Consider the following 21,234-nt stretch of genomic DNA (forward strand, 5'->3'; position numbering starts at 1 on the left):
AGATGCAAATCAAAATGACAATGCAGTACCATCTCACACCATTCAGAACAGTTATCATCAACAACTCAACAAATAACAAGTGATGGTAAGGATGTGGAGAAAAAGGAAACCTCGTGCACTGCTGGTGGAAATGCAGACTGGTGCAGTATGGAGTTTCCTCAAAAAACTAAAAATGGAACTCCCATTTGACCCAGTAATCCCACTTCTAAGAATATATCCCAAGAAATCAGGACCACCTATCAGAATGTACATATGCACACTTATGTTCCTAGCAGCACAATTCACCATAGCTAAGATTTGGAAACAGCCTAAGTGCCCATTAGCAGATTGAGTGGATTATAAAACTATGGTACATCTACACAATGGAATACTAACCTGCGGTAAAAAAGAAGGTATTCTTACCATTTGAGAATCATTGATCATCTGCCTCCCGCAGGCCCCATACTGGGGATGAAGGCTGCAACCTGGGCATATGCCCTGAGGGCAAATTGAACCATGACTTCCTGGTTCATAGGTCAGCGTTCACCCACTGAGCGACACCAGCCAGGCATCCATCTGTAATTTTATTAGGAATTTTCTTTTTATCAAGATCTAATATTAATTTTTGTAATTCCTAGGAAGAGTTTCATATGGATTTTGTATTTGAATTTATTAATGTCAATGTGAAATTAATAGATTTGTTAAACAAGCTGTATTCCTGAAATAAATGTATTAATAATGTTATATTATTTCTTTATATTCTTCTGGATTTTATTTGTTAACGTTTTAACTGTTAAACTTAACAGTTAAGTTTTGCATTTATATATATATATGTACACACACACACACTAGGGGCCCCGTGCACGAAATTCGTGCACTGGGGGTTGGGCCCAACTTGCACCCTCTCACATACTGGGAGCCCTCAGGGGATGTCCTACTGATGGCTTAGGCCCACGCCCCATGGGGAGTGTACCTAAGCCGCAGTCTGGCCTCCCTTTGTGGGAGGCAACCGGGCTGGTCAGGGGAAGGCACCAGCCCCATCACCCCACTGCTGCAGCCACTGTCAGTCACCGCAGCCACCAAGATGTTTTCATCAACATGGACTCCAGTCCCTTCACCAAGGAAACATGACAAATTTCTTTAGGCATTTTCAAGATGTGTCTTTCATAGGACATGGATTTCTTTCTTTATTTTTTATCCTCACCTGAGGGTATGTTTCCAATGACTTTTAGAGAATGTGGAAGAGAAAGGGAAAGACAGAGAGAAACACTTTGATTGGTTGCCTCCTGCATGAGCTCTGATCTGGGCCCCAGTCAGGGAGGAGCCTGCAACCTAGGTACATGCCTTTGATCAGAATCAAACCCAGACCCTGCTGTCTGCAGGCTGAGGCTCTATCCACTGAGTCAAACCTGCTAGGGCAGGATATGATATTTCTTAGCCCCTCCAGCAGCGGACCTTTGTTTTTTTCTCCAGAAGTGTGGTGGAAAAACCCTAGATCACCTTTTTGGATTCTTATTACCCAAGTTACTAAGAATATTACCAGTGGCATACAGGAAGCTTAGCCAATGTGCAGTCAGAAAAGGTGTTTCCTCTATAGTTCACACCAATGGAGGGCTGGGCCCTGCCTCTGGCCGAAGCTTTAGGCCTGGGAAGGGGACCTCCAGCTCCCTCTGATCACTGGCTCAGCCCCTGCCCAGGCCTGCCCAGACCGAAAGCCTCTTGGGCAGGAGCAGACCCCCAGCTCCCTACAATCAATCGCAGGGGGTCCGCTCCTGCCCAGGCCGAAAGCAGACCCCCAGCTCCCTGCCCGGGTGATCAATCACAGGGGGTCCACTGGTGTACCAGGCCAAAGAAACCCCCAGCTCCCTGCAATCGATGGCAGGGGGTCCGCTGGAGCACCAGGCCGAAGAAACCCCCAGCTCCCTGCAATCAATGGCAGGGGGTCCGCTGGTGCACCAGGCCAAAAGCCGTGGCCAGCGGCTTTTGGCCTGGAGCCTGAGTGGACACCCAGCTCCCCGCCTCCGATGGCAGAGGTCAGCTCTGGGCACCTATGTATGCAAATTACCCACCATCTTGGTCGGGTTTATTTGCATACTCACTCTGATTGGCTGGTGGGTGTGGTTTGGCTGGTGGGCGGGGCTGCTGGGCGGGGCTTAGGTGTAGCAAAGGTGCGGTCAATTTGCATATTACTGTTTTATTAGGTAGGATATATAAAACACTAGTCTCTTGCATGTTTGTTTGTTTGTTTTTAATATATTTGTTTCTGTTTTTTTATTTCAGAGAGGAAGGGAGAAGGAGAAAGAGATAGAAACATCAATGATGAGTGAGACTCATGGATCGGCTGCCTCCTGTATGTCTCAACTGGGGTCGGAGCTGGCAACCTTGGCATATGCCCTGCTGGGAATAGAAACAGGACTTCCTGGTTTATAGGTCAACACTCAACCACTGAGCCATGCCATCTGAGCTCTCTTGTTTGTTTTTAATCAGCATTGGTTCTGAGGATCAATGTGATAGCACTTCTTGGGTAGGTGACTAGTTGCTAGGTGCTTCCAAGTGGGGAAGAGGAATCCCTACCCTGGCTGCTTGTGCTCAATGGTACTCTGCTCTATCTCCTTATCTGGTGTTTCTAGCAGGCTTCCCATTTAATCCAGGGGAGAAATGTGCCCCATCCATTATGTGTCAGGAGACACCAGCTTGATGGCTTTTTCTCACTGAATAAGATAGGACACCTGGCCCCTCATGTTCACCCATTATGAGGTCCTTAGTCAACCTGCCTTCTTCATTCTTCCTTTTGGCATTTTACTTTGGTTGTCTCTGGCAATATTTAGCTGGGAGGAGCAGAAAGATATGGGTATACACTATCTTATCCAGACTAGGATTCCCCAGTGACACTTTTGTCCAAAACCCATGGATCTTTTTCCACCTTGTTGTTCAGTTAACTGAATACATATTATGAAATTGCAACACTCATAATGGTCATGCCATTCATATCAATATCAGTAACAATGTATTTAAGTAGGAAAGGTTCTTTCTTCATCTGTACCTTTGATACATTTATTTTTTAAATATATTTTATTGATTTTTTACAGAGAGGAAGGGAGACAGATAGAGAATTACAAACACTGATGAGAGAGAAACATCAATCACCTGCCTCCTGCGCACTCCCGACTAGGGATGTGCCCTCAACCAAGGTACATGTCCTTGACCAGAATCGAACCTGGGACCTTGAGTCTGCAGGCCTATGTGATATCCACTGAGCCAAATCGGTTAAACAATTTATTTTTACTTTTATTTTTAAAGTGGGCTTCCATTCTATAAAGTTAGCGTCAAACTGATTAGAGACATGCACAGGTTCCACTTGTTTTTAAACATCAGTGAATTCCATTTCTTGTTTCTTCCTGTGTATCATTATAGTAAACACAATTGTCTTCTTAATTTTTTCCTTTTCTCTTCTCCATCCCCTATTCCTTTCCCTGTGTGGGCATTTCCTTCCTTCCCTTCCTTCCTTCCTTCCTTCCTTCCTTCCTTCCTTCCTTCCTTCCTTCCTTTCTTTCTTTCTTCTTTCTTCCTTTTTTTCTTTCTTGTTAATCCTCACCTAAGGATATTTTCCCATTGATTTTTAGAGAGAGTAGAAGGGAGGGAGGGAGGTGAGTGGAGAGAGAGAGAGAGAGAGAGAGAGACATTGATGTGAGAGAGACAGATCAATTGGTAGCCTCCAGCATGAGCTTCGACTGGGCCTGAGATCAAACCTGCAACCCAGTCCTTGCCCTTGACCAGGAATTGAACCCATTATCCTTTGATGCGCAGGTCGATGCTCTAGCCACTGAGTATCACAAGCCAGTACCATATCCTTTCTGTTAACACATATCTCACAATCATTTTACTAACATGACATCATATGTAAGGGCTTCTTCTCCTCTTTAAGATCCTATAAAAATCCATGGAGCTCATCTGCTTACATAGACCAGGTGGTAACAAATTCTAAGGTGTGCACTTAATCAACATAGGATTAATCAATGTAGGAGCAATGCAATGATTTTGTCTTGGTAATGCTTAAAATGATTGGGTTATCAGTGGAAATCTGGCATTTTGGAGTACAATTTTTCAGCTATGTGGAAGGATCACAAAGTATCCACTAAAGTGGAATGTGTGAAGAACAATGAAGCCTCTTTATTTCTTAGAGCTTATCTAATGTCTCAATGTGGTGAATTTCATCTTATCTAACAATTTAAATATTTCTTTAGGTAAATTCTCAGTGTTTCAGATCCCCTCCTACTCCTCTCCTAGATAACATCTGAGCAATTGGGGTGGACATTTATAGCCTTTCTGTGGCCAGAGTGCAGCGTTTCACAAAGCCATCACATTCTCAAGTGTGAGTGGGTGGTCTGATCTATCCCCAGATCTACAGCCCCTGTGGTGTGTCTGATTCCATGACCATTGTGCATTGTGATGACTTTTCTCATGGAACTCCATGGTCTCAGTCATCTGCTTCATAACCTGAGAATTAGCAGACTTACCCTTGGTCCCAAGCCCAGTATCATTCACTCCACCATTTTTTGCAGGGTTTTTTGTTTTTCTTTTTTCATCTCTGGCACACAACACACAGGATGACCAGGAGATTTGATACTTCTGCTGGTTGCACATCAGATTGGGTGCAAACACGGGCACAGCTTCTACTGGAGACCAGCAGTCTACCAGCCATAGCCTCCCCTCCTGGAATTTCCTGGATTTTTGCCTGACTACCCCCACGAGGGTTCTAATTCAAGAAAGAAAAAGTGAGTACCCACATCGATCTTTCACTCTAATTCATTTGCTTTGCTTTTCCACATCAGCTACTTGGCCAGAAAATGAGGGGGCTCTTCTTTCTCCCTGTGTCAGGAAGGTCATCTCTAATGTCATTCAAGTGAGATTCATTCTTGGGGACTTTAACGGCACTCTCTCTATAAGGTGGGGAGAAGCCCCCTTATCAATAAGAGATTATAAATCAGAAGAGGTTTCCAAAGCATTATGCCTATCACACACAAATGCACTTTCTGACTTGAGTTATTTCATCCTCTCCATTGAAAGCACTTTGTTCACCACTCATGAGCACCTGAGCACTCTACCAGAGAGTCCTAGGCTGACGTAATATCAGCTGGGATATGCAAGGCATATTTATACATTTTGACTTTGAGAGTAGTAAAAACTAATAATGAGATAAAATTAGCAACCTAAGACTTAATAATACCTCATTCTCCTGCTGTAGGAGTACTGGAGGCATGTTTAAACATTGATCACTATTTAGTACCTAGTTTTCATAAAGTATTTCACTGTGATTCATAATTAATTCTACCTTCCAATACGAAATTTAGGATTGGCTGCTATTGTTATTCCACTCTTACATTTCAGAGAATTAAGCAGAGTGGTTAATTAACGATTTACCCAGAAACCTGTAGGCATATTGGCAAAGCTGTGTCTTATCAGACTTGCTGGCACAGATACCCCAAAAGATGGAAATTTAAGCAGCCTTATTCCAGCAGGGGGCACCAGCTACATTACATATTTGGGTCCACCCTAGTTTTCTGCTGGTGGAAACCTTACAAGATGGTAAACCCAAGAAGAATATAGATTCTAAGAGTCATGGATATGGCAGCTTTACCCTACATTTTTGACATGGAATACAGTTTGGGGAAATTTAAACAGACTTTAAAAATCAACAGTCATCATCCCAACATGTTTTAAATAGCTCAAGATAGGGATCTCCACACCAAAGCCTAGAACCTCACAGTTATACATTCATTCCTTTGGGCCTTAAGACTTTGGGGGCCTCATTTTATTTATTTATTTATTTTTTTAAGATATATTTTATTGATTTTTTTTACAGAGAGGAAGGGAGAGGGATAGAGAGCTAGAAACATTGATGAGAGAGAAACATCAATGAGAGAGAAACATTGACTGGCTGCCTCCTGCACACCCCCTACCAGGGATATGCCCACAACCAAGGTACATGCCCTTGACCAGAATCGAACCCGGGACACTTCAGTCCGCAGACCAATGCTCTATCCACTGAGCCAAACCGGTTTCAGCTGGGGGCCTCATTTTAAAAAGGCTGTAACAAAAATCTCTAGGAAATCAACCCATCTGTAGGTATGCTCTTGTCAGTGCTGAGGGAGCTTTTAGATAAGGATGAAATCTGAAGAAGAGCATGTGACTACAGAGTGGAAAGAGGGAGTACTAGAAGGTGACACGGGGACACCATAACCGACACCTGGTCATAATCTGATCAGGTTGTCTTCTAGGCTTTCTGTGTTAATACTGGCCCCTTTATATCTCTTAGGTGATATGGTATAATGAAAAGAGCATAAAGTTGAGTCCAAATTCTGGCTCTACGGAGAGGCTATAGGAAGTGCCCAATAACCTTTGATTTTTCCCTCATTCCAATGAAAAGGCTCATTCAAACAGCCTAAGAAAATTTCCCTTAATTTATTCCCTTAAAGTAGGCAAGAAGACAAAAGGAACTCACCCAGAAGAGAACATGTCAGACAGTGCTTCTCCAATTTTAATATGAGTACAAATCATTTTAAGATTTTGTTAAAACGAGGATGGGCCTGAGACTCTACATTTCTGACCCAGATGTGGGCAGCATTGCTGATCCCCGTGGAACATTATTGTGCATCAAGATATTAGGTAACAAAAACTTTTCCAAAGATAACAGGATCATCATCCTCAGCTTTCAGAGACACATTGAAAGCATTTTCGGAGTCACCTCGAAACACTTGTCCCATCAAGAGGCATTTTTAAAAAGGGTCTCATAGAAACAAAATGTTTGAATGAACTGAAGTTCAACTACAAGTAAAGTCCAATGCACAAGATACTACCGGTTCTTTCAGGAAATGAGGGAAACACTAATGTCTCTAGAGACATAAGAGATTTTGCCTTTTCAACTTTTATATTCTTCCCAGTAAGATCATAATACAAAGAGTTGAGACCTCTACTTCTTTAGAAGGATTCTTTTTAATCTAGAGAAATATTAAAGCAGAGTTAGGCATTTGTTTTGTTTTAAAGCTATACTAATAAAAATATTCCCAAAATATTGCATTATACCAAGTTGATTCTATAGCCATATTAGAAAGTTTATGCTGGACAAACTTTTCCCAAATATAATTGATATATGGAGTTCTATGTCCATTTATGCTATTGGATTATAGTTTCTGTGCAAATATTTACTTAAACTTTTAAAAAGTGTGCTAATAAAATGTCTGTACATTTATACTGCCAATATGCCTCTTACTCAATTCTATCTCAAGCAAACCATTAAATTTTAGTTCATTTTATGCAGATATATATCTTAGTAAAAATAAGTACTTTCATTAATAGATCTTTCTAAATTTTTTTCTCTTCTGCCTCCATGCACAGTCACTTTTAGACCAAATAAGAAAAAAAGGAAGTTGTGGGTTCTCCTACTTGCTCCCCAATGATAACAGTCCCCAGTTTTCATCAGAATTCATCTTCTCATTTGTCAATCATATGACTGTCACTGAGCGACAAGATACCACTAGCCACTTCCTGTGAATTCTAGAAAAGTTTTCTCTGTGAACAAAAATAACTGTGCAGTGTTGATTCATCATCTGCCTATAGAAAACAGCAAAAGCAAAATGTATGTGTGTCCATTAACAGTGGTATGAAATCCATAACTCCATTCTCAGCCATCTAAATCTGCTGATTCCTGTCAAGTGCATGGAGAAAGTCACTGGAAATGTCTCAAAGAGTTTGCAAATGAAAATTTTAACTCAGGTTTTGACACTTAACACACATGCACTTTTAAAAAGCTGTATTACATGATGTTACAATTAAAAAGCAAACATAAAAACATGTTGTAACATGTAAATATAAAACAATGGGCCATGCCCACTATTTTATATTATAGCATCTGCATCAAGTTAACTGCAGATGTGAAATGTTGATAGAAATTATTATTAATGGTGGGTGTTTTGTACTTTATATTATTCACAATTCATTTAATTGGTTCAGACATATTGTAATAAATTTTATCTTAATCCAACCAGGCAGAAATGTTCTGAAAAATTTATGCAGTTGTTATTATAATACCTGAATATTTTTAAGGAAAATGTTTTTAATTAGGTCTTTTTGTATCTAGGAATTTAGGATTTGGTTGTCATAGAATCTATAAAAATGCCATGGACATGACTATATGAGGTTCTTATTTCATTAGGAAAAAAAATTTCACTCTTTTAATATAAAATCTCAGAGAATTTGGGGAGAAGACAAAAAAGAGACACAAACAGTCATTTTATTAACATGCTCTCCATTGAATCACATGTGCAGTTCTATTGACTGCATGGAAAACCTTTGCATATCTGACTGTGAGGGAGACAGACCACAGTGAACACTTAGCTTTCAAGGATGAACTGCTGGGGGAATGCTGGTATTCCACTAGAAGCACCAAAGGCAGGCATCCTTGGGTAACTCAGGTAAAAAATAGTTCCCCACAAAGCTCAGTAGCTAATTAGAGTTTAGAAATAAGTAAAAGTCATGGAAATAAATATGATGAATTTTGCACATTGCTAGCACATAACAAGCACTCAACAAACTGAAATAAAACAAGCAAATGCCCAAGGACACAGTAATTTTATAGTGAGAGGAACAATATGTTTAACATAAGCAGGTGTTGTCACTTGATTATCTATACAACACTGTCCAGCACAGTAGCCACATGTGATTCCTTAAATGTTGACTAATTAAAATTTCATGAAATCACAAACGTAGCTCCTCATTTCAAGTGCTAGATGACCACATGTGACTAGTGGCCACCACATTAGACAGCACAGAGGTAAAATATCTTCACTGTTGCAGAAATATCAGATAGCTTTGTTCTAAATGATTGTCTGAAAGACATCTGAGGGGACAAAACACAGAACTGACAAATTTTGATAGAGGGAATAGAAACAAAGGGCCCAGAGCAAACAGCACTGCATAGAAAAGCTAGGTATTGTTGGGACCAAAATGAGTTGAAAAATACATTTCTATGGAGATATACAGACTGTCTAGAAATTCATTTTGAGGATTAAATCTTAGGGAAAACCCACTGAATAATTTAAATCCATCTGCTTGTATTTAGAGTTGTAAAGTACAAAGAGGAAAAATATATTTAAATCTTAGGTTTATAGGAAACCATGTGACTTTTGTTATTTTTACAGTGAATGAAAACTCTTCTATGATACATGGTGATAGGCAAAAAGTACACAGAAATAAAAATTAATTTACAAGGCATTATTTTAAATTTGTTTTTTAATGTTTTTCTTTTAGTGAGAATATAGCAAGTCTTATCACTCATAGTTTTTCCATATGACTTATAACAACAAACCACCTTTGTGGTTCAATGCACCATTAAATTTTATCTTCAGCATATTCCACACATGAAACCTAAATCTCTATTAAACCTCAGCAATATAATGCAATAAATTTCTCCAGCGTAGGGATAATCATTACATTTCTATAGAAAAACACCATTTTTTCTACATATGAAAGTGATTAAACTAAACATGTAATGACTAAATCTAGAAAAGCTCCTTTAGGCCATAGAAAATGAGTTTAATCTGTGAATGTGATTATGCCTGTCAGGGAACCAAACTTCATCATCAGATGTAGATGACAATAAAACATGCCATGATTATTGCCTCCATAATGATGCTTGTCTGTATGATGGGTGGTATTTAGGGCTTTGATGAGTCTCTCTGGCCAATAAGAATGTCTACATCCACCCTGCCATAGGTGGCAAATTGAACACCAGCCATTAAAGTTCTTGACAAGTGACTTAAAAATGGCTCAAAAGTAATGTTTTTCTACCATTTAAATTAGAGCATTCTATTTCATCCTGGAGATAATTTAAAATCCTATCTAATAAAAGAGTAATATGCAAATTGACCATCACTCCAACACACAAGATGGCTGCCCCCATGTGGACACAAAATGGCCACCACAAGATGGCCAGCAGGGGAGGGCAGTTGGGAGGGACCAGGCCTGCAAGGGAGGGCAGTTGGGGGCGATCAAGGGGAGCAGTTAGGCATCAATCAGGCTGGCAGGGGAATGGTTAGGAGGTGATCAGGCTGACAGGCAGAAGTAGTTAGGGGCAATCAGGAACACAGGCAGACGAGTAGCTGGGAGCCAGCAGTCCTGGATTGTGAGAGGCATGTCTGATGGGCAGTCAGACATCCCTCGAGGAGTCCCAGATTGGAGAGGGTCCAGGCTGGGCTGAGGAACACACACCTCCATGCACAAATTTTGTGCACTGGGCCTCTAGTATATATAGAGGAAGGTAAAGGTATTAAGATAATGAATTAAACAAGATAGCAACCTAAATTAAGTTCTATACAGACACAATTAGCCAGAATTCAGAAAACTGCATCCATTGCCATGTTGTGGTGTATGTAAAATTGTATCATACATTTTCACTGGAAGAATCAATGCTCTATATATCTTTGAGAAATGTGAGGCATTTTGTTACACAGGAAATATTAATACAAGTCAAGGTCAAGGGACAGTGATTTGAATATCTATAGCTATGTACCAAATAATTGAGTTTTACTATTACCACATAGTCTAATCCCATGGTTGGCAAACTGTGGCAGGCAAGCCACATGTGGCTCTTTGGCCCCTTGAGTATGGCTCTTCCACAAAATACTATGGCCTGGGCGAGTCTACTTTGAAGAAGTGACATTAGAAGAAGTTTAAGTTTAAAAAATTTGGCTCTCAAAAGAAATTTCAATGGTTGTACTGTTGATATTTGGCTCTGTTGACTAGTGAGTTTGCTGACCACTGGTCTAATCTATATATAAAAACCAAGAAACTGGAAGGACGGAATGACCAGAACAACTGGAATGACCGGTTGCTATGATGTGCACTCTGGCGGCCAACCAATCCAATTGGGGCTCCAACCAGGCCCTCCAGCCAACTGCTCACAGCCCCTCCCCCAGTCGGCCTCACCCCCAATCAATCCCCCACCCCAATAAGGGGTGGAGCTGGCTGGCCAACCTCCCACATCCCCTCCCCACCACCGGCCTGCCCCTATCCGCTCCCATCGGGGTGGGCCGGCCGGACCCCAACCATGCATGAATTCGTTCACTGGGCCTCTAGTTACTTTATAATAAATTTAAATGAATATCATTTCTTGATCATTTAGATATGATTTGTAATTTTCATATAGTTAGATATACCAGATATGAATAAACATATTTAAGGAAAATATTGTTGGCATTCAAATCTGTGAATAAGAGTTAAAATACAGTATTTCAGCCTGGCTCAGTGATTGATCCTCAACCTATGAACCAGGAGGTCACAGTTCAATTCCCGGTAAGGGCATATGCCCGGATTGTGGATTTGATCCCCAGTGTGGGGTATGCAGAAGAAAGCCGATCAATGTTTCTCATCATTGATGTTTCTATCCCTCTTCCTTCCTCTCTGAAATCAATAAAAATATATTTTAAAAATATTATATCTTAACACACATATTCAGAGGTATTCAAATATTATCACTAAGAATTTCCTCATTAATAGCCAAATTTATCCAACCTCATGACTTCCTATGGCACCACCCTATCACCCTACCAAGCTGGTGTTCTGGAATATAGTCAGTGGTCTGTGGCCAGCCTTCTGTGGTGTAGAAATGCAGAAGATTCTCCAGAAGATTCAAGCAGAATATGGGAAAAACTGAGTTGTGGGGCTTTTCTGTATGCCTGAACTATATCACCATTCTTGTGTCGAACCCTCTATTCACATGGCAAAATCTTGAACTGTTTGTACCTGATGAACTCTGTTGGCCTTACCCTAACAACTCCCTGAAACATTGCCCCACTACAAAGGTCTGTGGGCACCTAAAGGGTGGTTGCTGACCTGGATCTACCCAGGGAATGTTGTAGAGTAGCCTCAGACCCAGCACAGGTGGTGCATTTGTTTTTGATTATTTTTTAATTTATTTTTTGTTTAATTCTTTATTGTTAAAATGTCTCCATATTCCCCCATTGACATCAGCAAGCCATCTCCCTCCCTCCGCCCAAGTACGGCCCCTCATTCCCCTTCTGTCTTTGTCCATTGGTTATGCTTACATGCATGTGTATAAGTCCTTTGGTTAATCTCTTATCCCCCCTCCCCAATCCTGAACTGCCTTCCCTCTGAGGTTTGAAGGTCTGTCAATACTTCTCTGTCTCTTGGATCTATTTTTGTACATCAGTTTATATTGTTCATTATGTTCCACAAATGAGTGAGATAATGAGATACTTATCTTTCTCCAACTGGCTTATTTCACTTTGCATAATGTTCTCCAGGTCCATCTATGCTGATGCAAACAGTAAGAGTTTTTCTTTTTTCTTTTCTTACATCAGTTTTCTAATCCACTCATCTACTGATGGGCACTTAGGCTGTTTCCAAATCTTAGATATTGTAAATTGTGCTGCTATGAACACAGGGGTGCATATGTACATTCTGATAGGTGGTCCTGATTTCTTGGGATATATTCCTAAAAGTGGGATTACTGAGTCAAATGGGAGTTTCATTTTTAATTTTTTGAGGACACGCCATACTGTTTTCCACAGTGGCTGCACCAGTCTGCATTCCCACCAGCAGTGTACAAGGGATCTTTTTTTTTTTTTTCTGCATCCTCTCCAGCACTTGTTGATTTGTTGATGATAGTCATTCTGTCAGGTGTGAGATGGTACCTCATTGTTATTTTGATTTGCATCTCACGAATGATTAGCGACTTTAAGCATTTTTTCATATGTCTCTTGGCTTTCTGTATGTCCACTTTTGAAAAGTGTGTACTTATGTCCTTTGCCCATTTTTTTTATTGGATTTTTTATCTTCCTTTTGTTAAGTTGTCTGAGTTCCCTGTAAATTTTGCAGATTAAAGCCTTATCAGATGTAACATTGACAGATATGTTCTCTCATGCAGTGGGCTTCCTAGTAGTTTTGTTGATGCTTTCTTTGGCTGTGCAGAGGCTTTTTATTTTGATGTAGTCCCATTTGTTTATTTTATCTTAATTTCCATTCTCCTAGGATATGTATTGGTAAACAATTGTTATGATAGGTCTGATATTTTGCTGTCTATGTATTCTTCTAAGATTTTTATGGTTTCACATCTTATGTTTAAGTCTTTTCTCTATTTTGAGTTTATTTTTGTGTATGGTGTAAGTTCGTGGTCTAGCTTCACTTTTTTTGCATGTATCTGTGCAATTTTCCCAATACCATTTATTGAAGAGACTGTCTTAACTACATTGTATGCTCTTGCCTCCTTTGTCAAATATTGAGCATAAGTGCTTGGGTCGATTTCTGGGTTCTCTGTTCTGTTCCATTGGTCTATATGTCTCTGTTCTTATGCCAGTACCAAGCAGTTTTGAGAACTGTGGCTTTGCAATATAATTTGATATCTGGTATTGTGATCCTTCCAACTTTGTTCTTCTTTCTCAAGATTTCTGCAGCTATTCAAAGTCTTTTTTTATTTGATATAAATTTTTGGAGAGTTTGTTCTAGGTCTGTGAAATATGTTGTTGGTATTTCAATGGGGATTGCACTGAATCTATAGATTGCTTTGGGTAGTATGGACATTTTAATGATGTTGATTCTACCAATTCATTAACACAGGATATTCTTCCACTTGTATATATCTTACTCTATCTGTTTTTTTCAACGTCATGTAGTTTTCTGAGTACAGGTCTTTTACCTCCTTAGCTAAGTTTATTCTTAGGTATCTTACTGGTTTTTGTTGCAATGGTAAAAGGGACTGTTTTATTAGTTTCCATTTCTGTGAGTTCATTATCTATAATAATAAAAGCGTAATATGTGAATTAGACCAGACAGCTGAATGACCTTCTGGACATCATTCTGGATGTCCTTCCAGATGAAGCTGCCATGGCCGGGGGCCAAGGGAGAGATGGTTAGGGGCAATCAGGCAGGCAGGCAAGCAGTTAGGAGTGATCAGGCAGTCAGAGTGGTTAGGAGCTTTCAGGTAGCCAGGCGAGTGGTTAGTGGCGATCAGGCAGGCAGGCGAGCAGTTAGGGACGATCAGGCAGGCAGGAGTGGTTAGGGGCAATGAGGAAGGCAGGCAGAGTGGTTAGGGGCAATGAGGAAGGCAGGCAGAGTGGTTAGGGGCAATCAGGCAGGCAGGCAGGGGAGCAATTAGGAGCCAGGGATTCTACAGGGATCCCTGGGGAATCGGGCCTAAACTGGCAGTCAGACATCTCCCAAGGGGTCCCAGATTGTAAGAGGGTGCAGGCCGGGCTGAGAAACCCCCTCCCCCCACACCCCATGCACAAATTTCATGCAACAGGCCTCTAGTTGGTATATAAAAAGGCCATAGATTTCTGGGTGTTAATTTTGTATCCTGATACATTGCCGAATTTATTTATTAAATCTATTCATTTTTTTGTGTGTGTGGAATCTTTGGGGTTTTCTACATACAATATTATGAAATCTGTGAATAATGACAGTTTTACTTCTTCTTTTCCAATTTGGATACCTTTTATTTCTTCTTCTTGTCTAATTGCTATGGCTAGCACTTCCAGTACTATAGCGAACAGGAATGGTGAAAGTGGACATCTCTGTCTTGTCCCTGTTCTTAGGTGAAACAGTTTTAGTATTTGCCCATTGAGTATGATGTTGGCTGTAGGATTGTCATATAACGCTTTTTTTATGTTGAGGTGTGATCCCTCTATTCAAACTTTGCTGACAGTTTTTATCAAGAAAGGGTGTTGAATTGTCAAAAGCTTTTTCTGTATCAATTGATATGATCATGTGTTTTTTATCTTTCAATTTGTTTGTGATGCATCCCATTTATTTATTTGTAGATATTGTACCAGCCTTGCCTGCCTTGAATAAATCCCACTTGGTTATATTGTGTGATCTTTTTAATATACTGCTGGATGCAATTTGCTAATATTTTGTTTAGGATTTTAGCATCTATCTTCATCAAGATATTGGCTTGTAATTCTCTTTTTTTGTAGTGTATTTATATGGTTTTGGGATTAGGATAATGCTGGCTTCATAGAATGAGCTTGGAAGTGTTCCTTCCTCTTGCACTTTTGGAATAGTCACAGGAGGATCAGAGTTAATTTTTCTTTGAATGTTTGGTAAAACTCCCCTATGAAGCCAATTGGACCAGGGCTTTTGTTTTTGGGAAGTTTTTTGATTACTGCTTCAATGTCATTGGTAGTTATTGGCCTATTAAGTTTTTCTGGTTGTTCAGTTTGTTGGAATAAAATTGCTCATAGTATATATTTTTTTTTTTACAATCCTTTGTATGTCTATGGGGTCAGTTGTTACTTCACCTCTTTTATTTCTGATTTTCTTTATTTGGGTCCCTTATCTTTGTTTCTTGGTGGTCCTGACTAGAGGTTCATTAATCTTGTTTACCCTTTCAAAGAGCCAGCTGTTGGTTCTGTTGATCTTTTGTATTTTTTCTTTTGTCTCTATGTCATTTATTTCCATTCTATATTATTTCCTTCCTTCTACTTACTCTGGGCTTTTCTTGTTGCTGTCTTTCTAGTTCTTTAAGTTGTAGGAATAGATAACTTATATATTTCCAATTTTTCTTGTTGTTTTGTTTTTGTTTTTGTTTTTGAGGTAGACCTATAGTGCTATGAAATTGCCCTTTTAGGGTTTCTTTCACTATGTCCCATAGATTTTGGATTGTTGTGTTTCATTTTCATTAGTTTCCAGGAGGTTTTTTATTTCTTTTTGATCGACTTGGTCACCAAATCATTGTTTAATGGCATGCTATTAACCTCCATGTGTTTGATTGTTTTTATTGTAATTGGCATTTAATTTTATGCCATTGTGATCTGAGACAATGCTTGATTTGATTTCAATCTTCCTGAATTTGTGGAGACTTAGCCTGTGTCCCAATATGTGGTCTATCGTTGGAAATGTACCATGTGCACTTGAAAAGAATGTATAATCTGTAGTGTTGGGGATGAAATGTTTTGAAAATGTCAATTAATTCCATCTGATCTGGTGAGTCCTTTAGTGTTGCTGTTTCTTTGCCTAGAGGATTTATCCAATGGTGTCATTGGGGTATTAAAGTCCCCTACTATGAATGTATTGCTGTGAATCTTTCTTTGATATCCTCCAGAAATTTTTTGTGTTTTTTTTTAATGTATTTGGGTGCCCCTGTATTGAGTGCATATATATTTGCTGGAGTTATACCCTCTTGCTGAATTGATCCCTTTAGTATTATGAAGTGGCCTTCCTTATCTGTTTTTATGGCCTTCACCTTGAGGTCAATTTTGTCAGATATAAGTAATGCTACCCCAGATTTTTTTTTTTTTCATTTGCCTGAATTTTTTCCCATCCTTTCAGTTTCAGTCTATGTGAATCACATATATGGGTCTTATTTTCTTAACCATTCAGCTACACTATGTCTTTCAATTGGAGCATTTAATCCATTTGCAGTTAAAGTTATTATTGATAGGTACTTGTTTCTTGCCATTTTCATTCTTTATGCCTGTGATCCTTCATCCCTTTCTATTTCTTTTTTTTTTTTTACCACAGTCCCTTTAGCATATTTTGTATTGCTGTAAAATCCCTTAACCTTTTTTTTGTCTGTGAAGCTCCTGATTTCACCTTCAATTTTAAATGATAACCTTGCTAGATAGAGTATTCTTGGATTCAGTCCCTTGCTTTGCATTACTTTGTATACTGCATTTCATTACCTTCTGGCCTGATGTGTTTCTGTTGAGAAATCAGTTGATAGTCTAATGGGAGAACCCTTATAGGTATCTTTCTGTCCCTCTCTGGCAGCCTTTATGATTCTTACTTTGCCTTTGATATTTGACAATTTAATTATGATGTGTCTTATTATTAGTCTCTTGGGGTTCATCTTGTTTGGGACTCTGTGTACTTCATGGACTTGTGTGACTTTTTCCTTCCCAAAGTCAGGGAAATGTTCTGACATTATTTCTTCAAACAGGTTCTCTATTCCTTTCTCAGTTTCCTCCACTTCTGGCACCCCTATTATGTGAATGTTGCTTAATTTTGTGTTGTTCCAAAGATCCCTTAGACTCTACTCCTGCTTTTAAAGTTGTTGTTTTTTCCCCAGTTGCTGCTCACTTGGGTTTTTGTTTTTTTTTTTTACCTTGTCTTTTAACTTGCTCATTAGGTCCTCAGCTTCTTCTAGTCTACTTTTGAAACCTTGCATTGTGTTCTGTATTGCTTCTATGTCAGTCTTCATTTTCTCTTCATTCTTACACTAGAGGCCCGGTGCATGAAAATTCATTCACTGAAGTGGGGGTCCCTCAACCCAGCCTGCCCCCTCTCACAGCCTGGGAACCCTCAGGGGTGGGAGGCGACCCAGCGATCAGGGCAATGTGACACCCCCATCACACTTCTGCTGCAGCCATGCTGGCAGCACAAGCCTCAGTTTGCCCTGGCTAGCCTTGAGCAGCTGGGAAGCTGCCATCCATGGCTTGCCTGTGCCTTGGCTGGGCAGCTGCCATCTGAGGCTTTCCTGTGCCTCAGGCCGGCCCTGGGTGGCTGGGGGTCTGAGGGGACTGGGGAACTCTGGAGGCAGGCATGCAGAGTAGCCGGACCCACCTGGGGATGGTCCTGGCCATGCTGTGTGCCTGCCAGCCCAGCAGGGCTGAAGGGACTGGGTGCCGCTATCTTGAGAACATGACAGTCAATTAGCATATTCCCTCCTTATTGGTTGTGGGCACTGTCATATTTGAGGGCATGGAAGTCACTTAGTATATTCCCTCTTTATTGGCTCTGTTTGCACCATCTTTGTGAGGGTGTGATGGTCAATTAGCATATTCCCTCTTTATTAGATAGGATATGTTGGTGAATTTCTCATCCATACATTAGAGCATCCTTACTAGTATAACCATTACTCCGAATTCTTTCCCTGTCAAATTGCTTGCCTCGTTTCATTTATTTCCTCTTTTGGTGATTCCTCCTTTTCTATCATATGGGGATTGTTTATTTGTCTCCCCATTTTTTTCTGTTCCTTTGTAATTGTTTCTATGTATTAGATAAAACTGCTATGCCATCCAGATTTTTTGAATTGGTCTTATGTAGTAGTTGTTTTGTGGGACCCAAAGGTGTAGTCTCTAAAATCTTCTAGGCTGGGTGTTCTAGGGAGGCACCCTACTTGAGATATTTGGGTTCTCCTGACGTAGTTGAGTCTTGAATGTTATTGTCCTGTTCATGCATGGAGTCTCCTCTCAGGGTGTCTGATTATATGGCTCTCTCTCTACCATGTTGTACCAGCCATTGTGGAGGTGCTGACCAAACAGTACAAAATGCAACATGACAAGACATGACACAGAAGGAACAGAACGCGAATGTACACAAGACACCTATAACTCCAATAAAAGTGACTACTTGAGAAAAAAGAATTAGGAAAGAGAACAAAAATGATATCAAGAAAACAAAAGAATACCGGGGGAAAACAAAACAAGCAAGTAAACCAAAAAGCACAAACAAAAATCACCCAGAAAAAAAGGGGACAGGGGCAGAATCTTTAGAGGCAAGACTTAAATACAAAAAGTTAGGCTAAGGAATTGGATGAACAGGGGAATGACCACTATAGTAAAGAGAATGAGTAGACAAAAAGAAAAAATATATATTTCTTTCCTTTTTTTTTTTTTTTTTTGAAAAGGAGAATAGAGGAGAGAGCAGATACTGGAAGTGAAAGCAATTTAAAAATTAGGGAAAGAAAAGAGCAAGAGAGCAGAGGGAAAAAGTGAGTAGTAAAGAAAAAGAAAAGGGAAGGGGAAAAGGAGCAGGGAAGAGGAAATTAGATATATGAATAAGCCAACAGAGACTACAGTAATAATAACATATCAATAAAGCAGATAAAAAGGGGTAAAAAGAAAGAAAAGAGAAAAACCAAAATGGGGAAAGAAGAAAAAGAGGATGAAAAAAGGAGAAGTGAGATAGACAAAGGTGAACAAAAAAATAAAATGCAATAACAATAAGAAATAAAAAATAATTTAAAAAGTTAAAAATTAACCCCCCTCCCACACACATACACACACACACACACTAGAAAAATTAAGTGTCATTTGCTTCAGTGGAGTTTTGATGCCCCATGGGATCTGGTTTAGGACTCCACTATTCTGTTCTGTCTGCCAATTCAGGGCTTTCTTTTAGGTAGTTGGGTGCTGACCACTGTCTGGCACTGTCTTTTGGCTTTTAGCTCCCTTTTGAAGGTCCAAGTGATCCACTGCTCCTCTGCTTGTGTCTGTCTCTACAGGCCTTTGTTGCTGCAGGTGGGCCCAATCTGCCTGCTTTGCCTGTCTGCCAGCTGTCAATCTTAATCACTGAAAGGGCTTTAGGTGGGGGTCGTGCTGTTTCACTTCCTGAGAATAAGATGTATGTTTTTTCCCTGACCCAGAGCTACTCCCTGTGATTGGCCCAAATTATTACTCTGGCTTTGGTTGGTCAGGGATCCTTGTATGGAGACCAATAGGGTTGGCTGGCAAACTGGAACTTTTATCAGTCTAGTTCTCAGGCCCCTCTTCCAATCCAGTTACTGAGGGCTCTTTGGTACTATTTAGACCTATAACTTAGCCTCTGCCTTTGTTTCCTTTGTATAGCTCAAAATGCAGGGCAGGGTGTCGCAGGCTGTATTACCTGTCTTGAGGCTACTGGGAGGGGTAAGCTCTTAAGGGGAGAAATGGCCCGTTAGGTTTGGAAGCTTTCAGAATGTCCCAATTCCAGAGTCCTGGCCATATCTCCCCGACACCTCAAGTCTGCACCTCTCCCCGGGCTAAAGCCTTGGTTGAGTGTTTGCAATTGAAAAGTCCTATGTTCTGGGTTTAGTGAATAAAAGCAAAGACAAAACAAAACCAAACAACCACAAAACTGTGGGTTTCTCTCCCCCAGCACTGCACGGCTTGGGCCACCTCGGCCTTTTGCGGCTGTGGTCTTATATCCAAATTCTCTAGCCAGCAGCAGCCCTGTGGCTTTTCCTTTCCAGTTGGCTGTTATGCCTATTGCCAAGGGATGTAGCTTTGGTGCACCACAGCTTCCTCCTCACTCCCTTGGCTTGCTGGCCGGCTGGCCCTCACTAGCTCAGGTTCCCATTCCTACTGTTCTCCAGGTTTCCTTTGCCCTTCCTTGTTGTAAATTGTCTTCTCAGCCCTGTCTAATTTTTTAATTCCTGGTAAATGTTCTCTGATTTAGTTGCTTTTCCAGTCTGGACCTGGGATGAGATGCATGACACCTCTGTTTATTCGGTTGCCATTTTCTATCCTCCAATATATCCTTCTTTCAAAGGCTCAAAACATTCATCTCTAAACTCATGTCTTTTTTAAAGACATTTGTGGAGTAGGTTTTCTCCCCCACAAGGAGCAATCATTAGATTATTATGTTGAACTGTATCACTGAAAGCTTGCCAATAATGCCTGATCATTGTGAGTGCTCCATGAATCCAGGTGCTGCATTTGAATGTGTATCAGTCTGGTGAACACCATTCACCCCTACCTAGTGACTCACTGAGAACTTACCTCAAACAACTCAAATACAATCACAGGTTCTTTCAGTGGCTGAATCTAAAAGGCAGCTATCAGGCAGAAGCAGTTGAAGGTGGATCTCAGGATGCCTTGGGCTTTTTGTTGTCCCGACCCAAACTCAGTGCTGTTGGAAGCAGGCCTTGGTGCACAGCTTGGTTCTTCTCTCACACCAGCCACAAACTGTGGATAGCTTCACAAATGGCATATTCCAAAGGGAGATCTTAGCAGACAGTATACCCTGTGGGGAACTCCATTCAGTGTGGTCAGCACCTACACAGTACACTCTAGTCATTGTCAATCTTCACATTCAGACTATCTGAAGAATGAACCCATGTATGAATGGGCCAATACCAATAAATACTCAATTACAACAAGAGGGCACACATAACCCACACAAAGGACATTCCTGGAGCACCCAGCTCAGAGACTGTGTCACTGGTTCACACAGGACACCTACCAAAGAAGGCCACCCTACTGAGAATGGAAATCATAGCAAATACACCTCATACATAAAAACAAACACAAAGAGGCAGCCCTGGGAAGACAAAGAAACATACACCTAATGAAATAAAAGCAGATCCACTTCAGAACAATAGATACACACAGACAATGGATGGAATAAGATATTTCATACAACTGGAAATGAAAAAGAAAGAGAGAAAAGGCTGGAGTAGCAATATTTGTATCTGACAAAATAGATTTTAAAACAAAGCTATAATAAGAGATAGCCCTAACCGGTTTGGCTCAATGGATA

The 21,234-nt window shown here is 40.3% G+C and overlaps 1 long non-coding RNA gene across 1 annotated transcript in view; it reads left to right on the forward strand.

The window, feature by feature from the left end:
- Window positions 1-4,491: 4,491 nt before the first annotated feature.
- The window catches only part of LOC129149885 (uncharacterized), a 31,211-nt gene continuing 14,468 nt past the window's right edge, over window positions 4,492-21,234 (forward strand). Inside the window, exon 1 of the long non-coding RNA XR_008556693.1 lies at window positions 4,492-4,754. This is a non-coding gene — a long non-coding RNA (uncharacterized LOC129149885). The remainder of the gene's footprint in view (window positions 4,755-21,234) is intronic.

Source organism: Eptesicus fuscus, chromosome 7 (genome assembly GCF_027574615.1).
Source record: "Eptesicus fuscus isolate TK198812 chromosome 7, DD_ASM_mEF_20220401, whole genome shotgun sequence".
NCBI classification, from domain to species: domain Eukaryota; kingdom Metazoa; phylum Chordata; class Mammalia; order Chiroptera; family Vespertilionidae; genus Eptesicus; species Eptesicus fuscus.